The following is a 12,896-nucleotide window of genomic DNA, read 5'->3' on the forward strand; positions in this document are numbered from 1 at the left end:
GCATCAGAGGACCAGTCGCCGTCTTCGAGGTGATTCACCAGAATTCAGCCCACTCCACTTTACGCCAAGGGGAACTCAGTCAATGGACGCCGCCACCATGACAAGTCATGTAACACCAGCCCAAGTGGTGATAAATCAGCCTCACCAGCCACCAGTATTTCATGGCGACTTGTATGAAGACGTAGAAGATTGGCTGAACCTCTTTGAGAGAGTGGCACGTTTGAACGGTTGGGACGAGAGAGAGAAGCTCCGCCGCGTATACTTTGCTTTGGAGGACTTCGCAAAGACGTGGTATGAAAACCATGAAACCTCCTTTACGACCTGGGATGAATTTCGGCGACAAGCTCTGGCGACTTATGCCAGCGCGGATCGCAAAGAAAAGGCGCAGGCTGCGCTCGAATCCAGGAACCAACTCACCAACGAAAGTGTCGCAATGTATATCGAGGACTTGATCCGCCTGTTCAAGCGCGCAGATACCCATATGACCGAAGACAAGAAGCTACGCCACCTCATGCGTGGGGTGAAGCAAGAGCTATTCGCTGTTCTCGTCCGCAACTCACCACGAACAGTTGCGGAGTTTCATACGGAAGCGACAGCCATAGAGAAAACGCTAGAACAGCGGGCTCGACAGTACAATCGAGACATAAACTATTCACCTGCCAATGTCTTCTCTGGACGCCAGCGAAGTGACATGGACGCTCTGCGAGAACTCATCAGGTCGGTGATCAGGGAAGAGCTCAGCAAGTTGCAAGCACCTCACACTACAGCAACACTGTCTGTAGTCGACGTAGTACGAGATGAACTGAGGCAGATGATACGTGAGCCGGAGCGTGCGCCACAGCCGATCCAACGCATACCAACGTACTCTGAAGTACTCAGACAACCCGCGGCGCACACCAATGCAGCAGTTACGATGGCCTCTCCTTGCCCACAAACGGTATGCAGCGCACCTCGTCCACTGGAACCGACGGCTACCTACCTGCCACGAGCCCATGGTGTAGCTCGCTACGTGGATCAAAGGCCCCGGAAAAGTGACATCTGGCGTGACCATGAGCGCAGGCCTTTGTGTTTCCATTGTGGGGAAGCAGGTCACCTGTATAGGTTCTGCCCTTACCGACAGGCAGGATTAAGGGGCTTTCCGTTGTACGCACCATGCCCTCGAAACGGTGAACGGCCAACCGAGATCGAAGAGTACTTGTCCGCGCGCCAGAGCCCACTCACTCCACGCCAACATCAGCCAAGATCGCCGTCGCCCAGGCGTTACCGATCACCCAGCCCACGTGCTTCTTCCGCACGGTCTGGGCACCGTTCTACAAGCCCACACCAGGAAAACTGAAGCAAGCGACCTGTGGAGGTGAGGCCGCTGATAACGACAGTTGCGAAGATCCTCCATTGCGGTTTCAAGGTGACGATGCTATGTTTACAGAGGATAAGCGCAGCAGTGCGAAGATTACTTCAGATTTGCGGTTGAAAATAGACGGATACGAGCTGAATGCTTTAGTTGACACCGGCGCTGATTATTCGGTAATGAGTCACAAATTGGCAAAGAAACTGAAAAAGGTTGTAACAAAATGGAGTGGGGCACAGATACGCACGGCAGGTGGCCACACTATTACACCGCTCGGCAGATGCACCTCAAGGCTCGAAATAAGAGGCTTTACTTACGTTGCTGACTTCATCGTGCTGCCGGACTGTTCAAGCGAGCTTATACTAGGACTGGATTTTCTGCAAGCCAATGGAGCCATAATTAATCTGCGCAGATCCAGTGTAACGTTTTCGACAGAACAAGCTATGTCGGTGGAGGAATCGGAAAAGCGACGTCTTACTGCTCTGCGCGTTGTTGATGATGACGTCACAGTGCCACCTCGCTGTAGTGTAATGGTGCTTGTTGAAAATAAGGCATTTTGTGACCACGAAGGAATAGCGGATAGAAACGTAGAGCTATTTTTAAGCAAAGGAATTTGCGTGGCAAGGGGTGTTGTTCACTTAACGAATGGCCGCTCAGTTGTCCTCCTTACGATTTTTGGGAATGAATGTCAGCACATAGCGCAAGGTATGGCTATCGCCTTTTTCCACGAGTTCTGCATGGCGACTGAACTATGCAGTTTAGCGACAACGCCAACCACTCCACAAGAGACCTGCAACGTCGACGCATCAGTTAACGTCAACCATAGGCTCCCAGAATATCAAAAGAAACGATTGTTTGCCCTTATAAAAGAGTTTTCGGACTGCTTTTCAACGTCCTCTAAGGTGCGACGAACGGCTATTGCAAAACGCAGGATTATAACAGAAGAAGCCACGAGACCAATTTACCAACACCCATATCGAGTATCGCAAAAGGAAAGAGACGTCATCAAGAAACAAGTGGAGGAGATGCTTTCAGATGACGTGATCCAGCCTTCCAGCAGTCCATGGGCGTCTCCCGTAGTGCTTGTTAAAAAGAAAGATAACAGCCTTCGATTTTGCGTCGACTATCGGAAACTGAACAGCGTAACGAAACGGGATGTATACCCTCTGCCGCGTATCGATGATACACTCGATCGACTACGGAGTGCGAAATACTTCTCCTCCCTTGATCTCAAGAGCGGATATTGGCAAATTGAGGTGGATGAGCGCGACCGTGCAAAGACGGCATTCATAACCCCAGACAGACTGTACGAATTTAAAGCGCTTCCATTCGGCCTGTGCACAGCGCCAGCTACGTTTCAGAGAATGATGGACGCTGTCCTCGCGGGACTGAAATGGCAGTCCTGCTTGGTGTACTTGGATGATGTTATCGTATTTTCCGCTACATTCGACCAACATCTAGAGCGACTCCGCACAGTATTAGAAGCCATTCGTTCAGCAGACTTGACCATCAAGCCAGAAAAATGCCACTTCGCTTTTGAAGAGCTTCGATTCCTCGGACACGTCGTCAGCTCCGACGGCGTTCGGCCAGATCCCGAAAAGACAGCTGCCATCGCGAAGTTCCCGACACCCAAAGACAAGAAGTCAGTACGTCGCTTCCTGGGTTTATGTGCGTACTATCGGTGATTTGTGGAAAATTCTTCGAACATTGCTGAACCACTTACTAATCTGACAAAAGACGAGGTGCCCTTTAGGTGGGAAAGTGAACAACAGGAAGCATTTGATGAGTTAAGAACACGCCTGCAAGTCTCTCCAATCCTCGCCCACTTCGATGATACTGCCGAAACTGAAGTTCACACTGATGCGAGTAACGTCGGCCTCGGAGCCATTCTAGTCCAGCGGCAAAACGGCCAAGAAAAAGTGCTAGCGTATGCCAGCCGCAAGCTTTCGAAAGCTGAGACAAATTACTCTGCAGCCGAAAAAGAGTGTCTCGCGGTCATTTGGGCCATAAGTAAATTTCGGCCGTACCTCTACGGTAGACCATTCCGAGCAGTAAGTGACCACCATTGCCTGTGTTGGCTGGCGAATCTTAAGGATTCCTCTGGCCGACTAGCAAGATGGAGCCTTAGGCTACAAGAGTACGATGTTACTGTGGTATACAAATCTGGGAAAAAGCACAGCGATGCCGACTGCCTGTCACGCGCACCAGTGGAGACGAGTGAGCCGGAGGAAGAAGACTTCCCGTTTCTAGGCGTCGTCCAGGCATCAGAAATCGCTGAACAACAACAAAATGACCCCGATTTGCTGCCGCTTATACAGCGTCTCCAAGGACTCAACGTTAAAGTCCCGCGCACTTTATCCAGAGGGCTCCCTTCGTTCTGTCTTCGGGAAGGGGTCCTTTACAAGAGGAACTTCAAGCCTCATGGTGACAAGTTTTTACTCGTTGTACCTGCACCTTTACGAAACGAGATTCTGCACGCATGTCATGATGAGCCAACATCTGGGCACATGGGTGTCAGCCGTACATTCGCCAGAATTCACCTAAAATACTACTGGCCAAAACTGTTATCATCAGTTCAGCGCTATGTGAAAACTTGCCGTGAGTGTCAAAGACGCAAAACTCCATCCGTGAAACCTGCAGGCCTCCTCCAGCCAATAGAACCACCGCATGCCCCATTCCAACAAGTTGGTGTGGATCTCCTAGGCCCGTTTCCGACATCGACTGCACACAAGAAGTGTATAGTCGTAGCCACAGACTATCTCACTCGCTATGCTGAGACAGACTCGCTGTACACTGCAACATCTCTTGAAGTTGCCAAGTTCTTCATCAACAACATAGTCCTCAGACATGGTGCACCCAGCGTGGTAATTACAGATCGTGGCCCAGCTTTTACTGCAGACCTAATGAAATGTCTGATGCGAATGACCCACACAGACCAGAGAAGAACTACAGCATACCATCCTCAAACAAATGGCCTAACGGAGCGCTTGAACAGAACTCTGACTGATATGCTTACAATGTATATCGACGTCGAACATAAACTGTGGGATGAAATATTGCCCTACATCACGTTCGCATATAATACAGCCGTTCAAGAAACAACGCGAGTGACACCAATTGAACTTGTATTCGGCCGAAGAGTCACCACTCCACTGGATGCCATGTTACCACTGAATGATGAAAGCAGCAATCCACCTGGCCTAGACGACTTCCTGCAAAGAGCCGAGGAAGCACGACAGATGGCGAGATACAGAATACGCCGCCAACAACGTATCGACTCCTATCGGTACAATCAGCGTCGTACCGAAGCGCATTTTCAACCAGGTGACAAAGTATGGATATGGACCCCAGTGCGTCGCCGCGGACTTTCTGAAAAACTTTTTAGCCACTACTTCGGGCCTTACGAAGTACTCCATCGTGTAAGCGATGTAACATACCAAGTCAGATCCGCTATACACGGGAGCTCAAAACGCCGCAACCCTACAGAGGTTGTACATGTAGTCCGGATGAAGCCGTACTATGAGAGATCACCGGAAGACCAGTGACGCCTACGCCTACCACGAATCTATTCATTGCTTGACGCATCGGGACGATGCGTGTGAGGAGGGGGATTATGCCACGACATAGTGCCTGCATTCAAACAACGCGCCCATCACCACGCGCACAGAGACATACATGGGCGCCGTCTAGTGTTGCGCAGAGACGATGATGATAGCACGAGAACCCAGCTGGCCCCTGCTGATGTGTGCCACGCGCTTGGGACTCTTCTTGAAGAAGTAGAAGAAGAAGACATCTTGCCGTTCTGCTGTAACGTGCTACGACCATAGTCCCTTTGAGTTGTGGGCACAGGTTCGCCCTTTAATAAATACGTTTTGTTATACCCCGAGTCCTTCAACATCGTTACAATATTACCTACGGTATCGCTTCATGGGGAAACACGTACGCTTGTCACTTGTCATCAATTCAACACATCCAAAATCAGGCAATACGAATCATCACTTTCACGTCCACACAATCTTCGTATGTCTCTGCATTGCTACACTCATAAAATATCTTGCCGGTTGTTTATTTGTTTAAATTCAACATCGGCGTGTTATTGTACAAACTGCTTTATAACAACCTGCCTCTTCCATTTTTGTCGAGTGATTCTTTGCACAATTAGAACGTGACGAGATTTGCAGCTAACAAAAAAATTTTGTTACTCACAGTTTATAGCAACTACGGCGAAAAAACATAGGCGTTCACTGCAATTTCTCTTTCGAAAAACTTGCCTACAGACATCTAAACTCGTGTTTCCGTGGCAGCCTTCTAAAATGACCTCAAACATCACTATCTTAACAAAGTGTGTCATGTCACATCTCTTTCCAGTCACTTTTTTTTCTCATTACCTGTACCCTTGGTTTCTCTCGATGCGCTTATTCATGTTCCACTGCACTCTAAAAAATATCGAGTAAAAAGCGTGTATTTTCGTCCCACAACAATAACCGTCATCAGGCTTGCGTGCACTTCCTTTCTTGAAAACTCGGCGCTGGCCACTTTCCTATCGAGAATGCAATGTAACCCTGATAATGGGGATGTCGATCGTGACCGGAATGTACCGGGCGCAGGCGATAGCGCAAGGATTGAACGCAATATAAATGACGATTATTGTTATGGGACAAAAAGACACCCTTTTTACTCGCTCTTTTTTTAGAGTGTGATATAATCATAAACGCTTTAACTCGCTTGTTTTGATTTTGCTTGATATTTCGTTCTTTCGCAGTACTAGTCATTACGCTCTGTATCTGCATATTTAACCAAGAGTCGCACTACAGTTCCTTACTTTGGGACCCTTGCCTGTATATTGTTTTTGTTGCCACAACTTGTTTTGAAAGCAATAGACTAAACTGAAAGTGAAACTGAAACGCACGGGTGTCGACAGACGTGCAGAAAGAAAGCGTGAGAGCCTGCGAAAAGCCTTGTCACAAGCACCGGTCCTGGCATACTACGACAAGACACATCCCAGTGTGCTACAACTATATAACAGCCAACATTGAGTAGGAGCAGTAGGAACAGGAGGAACTTGTGCCAAGAAGCCATGGGTGTCCGTAGGAACGGACACCCTTGGCTTACTCTTCTCGCTCATTAACTGAAGCACAAGAGAAGTATGCACCAATTGAAAAGATGTTAGCCATTGTACACTGATGCACCAGATTTCACGACTATGTCTTTGAACGGACAAGCATCTCGGTGGAAAGTGACCACCGCCCACTCGAGGCAATCTTCGTGAAACCACTTCACCAGTGTCCATTACGTCTGCAAAAGGTGCGACTGATACTCCAAAATTATTCGCTTCGTATAATATATAAACCAGAAACTGAGATGTTTATAGCAGATGCTTTGTCTCGGTTGCTGTCAAAAGAAAAGGTGCCCAAAAAAGAACACAACCAATTAAATGCTGTGCAAGAGTTTTCAGTCTCCACTAAAAAACTGCAGCAGATCCAGCGTGAGACAAGGCACTACAAAAACCTATGTACCCTGAAGGGATATGAAAGTGCCACATGGCCTGAGGACAAAAGGTCAGTCCCTGAACAAATTCGAACTTACTAGCCATACCATGAAGACATCCATGTCGAAGATTATACCCCCCTCCAAACCTATCGACTGGTCATTCTCAGCAGCATGGGGAACCATGTCCTAGACCTTTTGCATGTAGCTGATGGAGGAGCAGGAAATACGAAGCAACACGACAGAGATGTTATGTTTTGGCCTGGCATGTCAGCAGACATTCAAGAAAAAGCAGATTAATGTGCACTCTGCAGGAAACATAGAGCTGGAAACCAACAACTACCAATGATGAGCCACGAAACACCCGAACTACCCTGGCAAACAGTTGGCATCGATTTCTTCTGCCAAGAGGGAGAGGAATATTTTGTCATTGTCAACTCCTACTCGTTCTACTCTGAGATTTGACGCTAGAAGCACACGTCCGCTGAACCGTTATTATGTGTTGTCAAGTAGTCTTCACTAGCTTATCAGTGACAATAGGCCACCATTTAAAAGCCACAAATTTGCTGAATACGTGAGTCGGTGTGTCATCGAGCACGCCACATCCAGGCCGCGCTATCTTCGGTCGAATGGTATGGCGGAACAAGCCGTCGAAAAGGCGAAGAAAGTTCTTAGAAAAAACTGCCTATGAGTCGACAGGGTTTTACAATGCCCTCATAGAGTGGAGAAACACTCCAAGAGACAAGGTGTTGCAGTCCGCAGACCAGCGATTGATGAGAAGAATAACAAGGACACAGCTGCCTGTTCACACCAAGCCACTACAGCCTAAGACAGTGCCTTCGAAAAGCGACCCCAACCCCTAAGGCGTAGTTCCAGAAAACGCCAAAAGCTACGATGCTTTGTTGAATAGTGCTGAGTCAAGCCATTTTCTTTCAAGAAAAAAAAATAGATGTTGTCTATGGCGTTACTGCATGCGTCACCGACATTGTTAGCGCCATTAGCGCCCGTTTTCCTCCTCTATCATATAATGATTCAATAAACGTTCCTCTTTTATCCGCTAACGACGTGTCCTGTTTGCGCACTGGCTCGCACTGCGATCCACAGAGAGTAAACAATTCACATTACCATGTTTCAGCTGAGTGCCTTTGGACGTTTCAGAAACAGAGGTTGTGATCGTGCTCGCTGATAGAAGAAGTGCTCCTTGAGTCCAAGGTGAAGTAACGTGTCCACTCACTAGCGTAGGACTAACAGTGATATGTTCGAAAGCTTGAGCGTGCAATGTCTGATGGGGATTTTCTTTGTTTGAGTCTTCAGATTATATGGATCATACCCACTCAGGGGATTGGCCAAGAATTCATATTGTTACATTTATTATATAATTTACCAACGCTGAATAACACTGAACACATAAATAAATATATCAGTAAAACTATCATAGAGAAAACAAACAAATAACACTGAGGAATTTTACAATAAATGCTTTTTGAATGTGCTACTGTGCTAGTACACAAGACTGCCAAAATATTCTAGCCATAACAAGCTTGGTTCCTTGTTGCATTCTCATGTTTTTTTTAATGACCTACGGATCGTTTATTGTGGTAAACATTGCAATTCAGTACGTTCTTAAGTTTTTATGTATTTGAAAACGACATCATCAAAAACATCTTTTTGGCAGTCCCAAAAAAGACGCACCAAAACTTGTTCTTGTTGACCTTCGCTTGTGGCTGATACCTACTGCGAGGGATTGGCCAGTAATTCAGTGGTCTTATAAAATACTATTCAATTTTAGAGTAAAATAACTTATAAACCTATTCGGGACTATTCTTTTGCTTTCTATTCTCCTTGACTCCCGCACATAACACACAACAGATTGAGGAGATTGGCTAAGGATAAAGTAAAAATGTCCATATTTTCTGTATAATGTAACACTTATCTATAAATACACAAGCTAGGTATTGAAGATTGGAAGTGTCTATAACTTCTTATGAAATATGCAAGCCGTGCAGTATGTTTTAACATATTATTTATTCTCAATAATATAGTTTAAAACAGCAAGAAATATTCCTTTGAAATTTTACTTGCATGGCTGTACCTTTACTTTTTGGTTTCTACCCACTGCGGCAGATGGACCATTAAACTGGCACTTGATATAAGCCTAACGTTTTTTTTGTCATTTTGAAAGGGGACGTGTAAATCATTTATCGCAAAAGGTATGAACCGTAACTTAGGAATGACAAGCCTATATAGTGGGATAATCAGGGTGAACAGTGGAAGTGCCTCAGACACGCTGGCCATTTCTTCGTTTTGATAGAAAGACCCACGATTTTCAAAGGCGCCTTGCCATCTTTCATCTTTATCTCTCTCTCATCATCATCTTTATCTCTTGCCATCTTTGGCGTGTTAGTTTTAAATGTGTTAGAAGTGACGTCATCCCCTAGTGGTGGCACGTGTCTCTGTTGGTAATCGCCGTCTCAAAAAAAAAAAGAAAAAACTATAAGCAGAGGAGTGCAGTCTTTTCTTCATTTCAAGTTGAGTGGTACTAATCCAAAATGTTCTCGGAGGGTGGAAAAAAAGAAGGAGAGTAAAAAAAAGTCGCAAAGTAGGAGCGGTGTGCTGCAAAGCAGTGGCTGCTACAGACACGAACGGAAGAAACAGCTTGAAACTGATGATTGATGATTGATATGTGGGGTTTAACGTCCCAAAACCACCATATATGAATATGAGAGACGCCGTAGTGTAGTGCTCCGGAAATTTCGACCACCTAGGGTTCTTTAACGTGCGCCCGAATCTGAGCACACGGGCCTACACCGTTTCCGCCTCCATAGGAAATGCAGCCACCGCAGCCGAGTTTCGAACCCGTGACCTGCGGGTGAGCAGCTGAGCTTAAAACTCCGAAGCCTGCAGACGGTCACCGCATCCGGCCACCACAAAGGGTTGCTGACGATAGCGGCGTACGCCTGTTCCCGAACACCTATTCCACTGATCACCCTGATTATCCCAACACGCATTTCCATCTTTTTGCTCCTATCTTGATTTTGGAAGCCTCTATAGAATATTAGAATATTATGAACAGAAATAAACAAATAAAAACTTTGAAGTGTCAACATTTATTAGGGAATAATGTTAGCGGGTAATTCTTGTGTCAACCAGAAATTTGAATATCGCTCGTCAGACGTTTTTGTGCCTGTAGCGTAGAGAAGACGTTCCAAAGGGGAAAATATTTTTGAAATTTAGACTAGTTTTTAAGTTTATGAATCTTTTTGAAGTGATTTTTTCTGTAGCGAGTAAAAGGGAGATTTTTTTATAATTCTGGCACATGCGCTCTACGATATGTTGGTCACAAATGGTGTGTTTTAGTAAAATGCCACTTTAGCAAACTTGTATTATACAAACCATTCATTGCACAAACGTTTTAATTCCCTCGTTGAAGTGGCAGTGAAAGCAATGCTGATGCACTACTGTTGAATAAAATTTACTGCAGAGTGCGTTTCAGGTCTATACGCATGTGGTTACTAACAAATGAAACACCTCTTGGCAAAGAACATTTATTCAGAAAGAACTTGTGCCCAAGAAATTAAGAAGGCAACCTTACAGACAAAATGTTCCTCGCAAGCCACACGAATGTTTTTGACATCTTTTTCGTTCACGTAGCCGTGAACTGGTCGCAGCACAAGCCGTTCGTCTTCTGCTTTACCGCGTGGTGTTGTGGCACGCGCTGACAACCGGTGCATTGCGCGATTTGCTTGTTATTTTTTTTTTGGTGGCATTTACAAATGCAGGAAGCAGGGTGCGTCGTCGGAGGATGATGAGCAACTTGTGGCAACATATTCTGTAGTATAAATTAATGCCTAGGTGAAGAGTACTTTTTCATACGTACAATTTTTCTACCAACACTCAATGCGTCGAGAGTTAGCGATCACTTCAAGAAGTACAACCACACTTCTGTGTGCGGCGCATTCTTTAAAACGGCTTGTGCTTCATCAACACCTCTTATGTGGCATATTCAAGCTCAGCGTAGAGCACCCAATACTTACAATAACAAGGCTGGCAATGCTTCAAATAGGATCGAATTGAATCAATAGGGTCAAACATATATATTTCAGAGAAATAACAAAAATGGCTACAATAGTAAAACAAAGATCTTCCAAAAACATTGGCCCCGTATATGCATGTTTCACTGCAAATGTCGTCGAAAGACGATAGTCTTGCGTCTGAAGAAAGTGAACCAAGCGTTTATTGAATTTTCTGCACGAAAAAAGTCTGTGAATTGTATTGTGGAGGCGTTGCGTTAGAAAGTCTCGATCCGTGCAGTGAAGGTGAACGAGTGCATCGAGGATGAAGAAAGGAATGGCATCGAGGCACGTTAGACATGAGCGCTATCTGGCAGTTTCCTTAAAAACGAAGGAAGGCGTGCGCGCCTGCCTTGGAAGCGATAAGATGTAGAACGCAAAGTGACGGTCAAGTGCCACCACCTGCCTGTAGTGTCTCTACCGTCTCCATCGCCTTAGCGAAGCGCTGGAAACAGTTGCCTTTTTGAGCATCGCGTTGCATTGTCAGCGCAGCGTGATAAACGCCATGGTCCTTGGATTTACCTATGTATGCCTTCTTCGTAGCTCAGTTTTACAGCGAAAGCAGTTGTGAGATCACAACACTGGTCGCGTGCGCCGCAGTTGTTCGCCGTCACCGATATCCGTAACCACTATCGCGCAAACCGAGAAAAAATTAAGTAAACAAAAACATTCAGGACACAATGGGAGTAGAGACTGGGATTCAAGCCAATTACTTTACAACTGAGCAAAGCCAGAGCTTGGGACTCCCTGACAAACTTACACTAGGTAGGTTCATGTCTGGAGAAAAATGGCAGTAATGTTCTCAACAAAACGTTTTGCAGAGTTAAGGAACAGCCAGGCATCACACAAGACTAATTGCGTAGCGAGGGGGTCGTCGAATGTTAGTAGTAGTAATAGACTTTTATTCAGCCAAATTTACAGGCCGAGCATTTCGACCGCCTGTGCGATCAGTCGACACTGTTCTTCTTACCCTTCGGCGCCGATCCAGTCGAGCGAAGAGGTGATGGAAAGGAATGGGGGAGGGTAATAGCTTGATTGCTGAGCAGTTGGCCAGTAAAACAGGCAGTGAGACAGGTCAGCGTATGGGGAGGGACAATTAGGACAGCAGGGGTTAGACCTATATTTATAAAGGAAAAGGTTAGAGGCTGTTATCAGGCAGTTCATTTGGATGTGCCGTAGAGTTCGAGCCTCGAGTGCCGTGAGTGATGGATGAGGGGGAAGGTAAAGACGCTTGTCGAGCCGAAGCTGGAGATACAGCTCCTTGATAGTGTGACGCAAGGAGATCTGCCCATGGTTATTCGCGGAGCTCTCACTGTCTTCCAAAGGTGTGGGCCGGTGAATGAACGGTGCCTGGTGCAATATATCGTGGGCAAGCTGATGAGCTAGCTCATTGCCGTTAATACCCGAATGCCTAGGAACCCAGTGGAGGAAGACAGTGGAGGGTTGAAGAGCAGAGGCCGCTCGCTCGACCTCCTGTTGAAGAGTAGAGGGCAACGTGTTGTTCTGTATGCGACGGATGGCGGCTTGAGAGTCGGAGTAAATCGTGTACTCGGGGAGAGAAGGGAGGAAGGAAAATGACTGCACGGCGTGGACCATGGAAAGGACCTCGAGCGGAAGTACATTTGGTGGGTGTTAGTATGGCCCGCTGGTGTGCGTGTCAGTTGCCGAAAGGTGTGGACGGTAGATAACGTAGCCACACGAGCCCCGAGGAGCCATGTATGAGGCATCCGTGTAGGCAACTACCTGTGTAGAGAGAGGAGGAGAATGATGCTGTGCTGCCGCATGACGCCAGCTGGCATGAAGAACGGGAGACATATTGGATGGGAGGGGAAGGATGTGAAGATTAGAAGCAGTGGTGCTCGTGGCAGAAGGCAAGGTGGGGACGGAAACGGGAATGTGAGGGATACCGGGTTCGGCTGATAGCCATTGGCCTTGACGAGTGAGAGAAAGACGGGCAATCTGAGAGTCGTGGGGCAGAGAAATAAGAGAAC

The 12,896-nt window shown here is 46.6% G+C and overlaps 1 long non-coding RNA gene across 1 annotated transcript in view; it reads right to left on the minus strand.

Annotated features, from left to right (window-relative positions):
• LOC142803883 (uncharacterized) overlaps positions 1–12,896 on the minus strand; it is a 334,011-nt gene that overhangs the window by 44,564 nt on the left and 276,551 nt on the right. The gene's annotated exons all lie outside the window — the stretch shown is intronic.

Source organism: Rhipicephalus microplus, chromosome 3, assembly GCF_043290135.1.
Source record: "Rhipicephalus microplus isolate Deutch F79 chromosome 3, USDA_Rmic, whole genome shotgun sequence".
Lineage (NCBI taxonomy): Eukaryota > Metazoa > Arthropoda > Arachnida > Ixodida > Ixodidae > Rhipicephalus > Rhipicephalus microplus.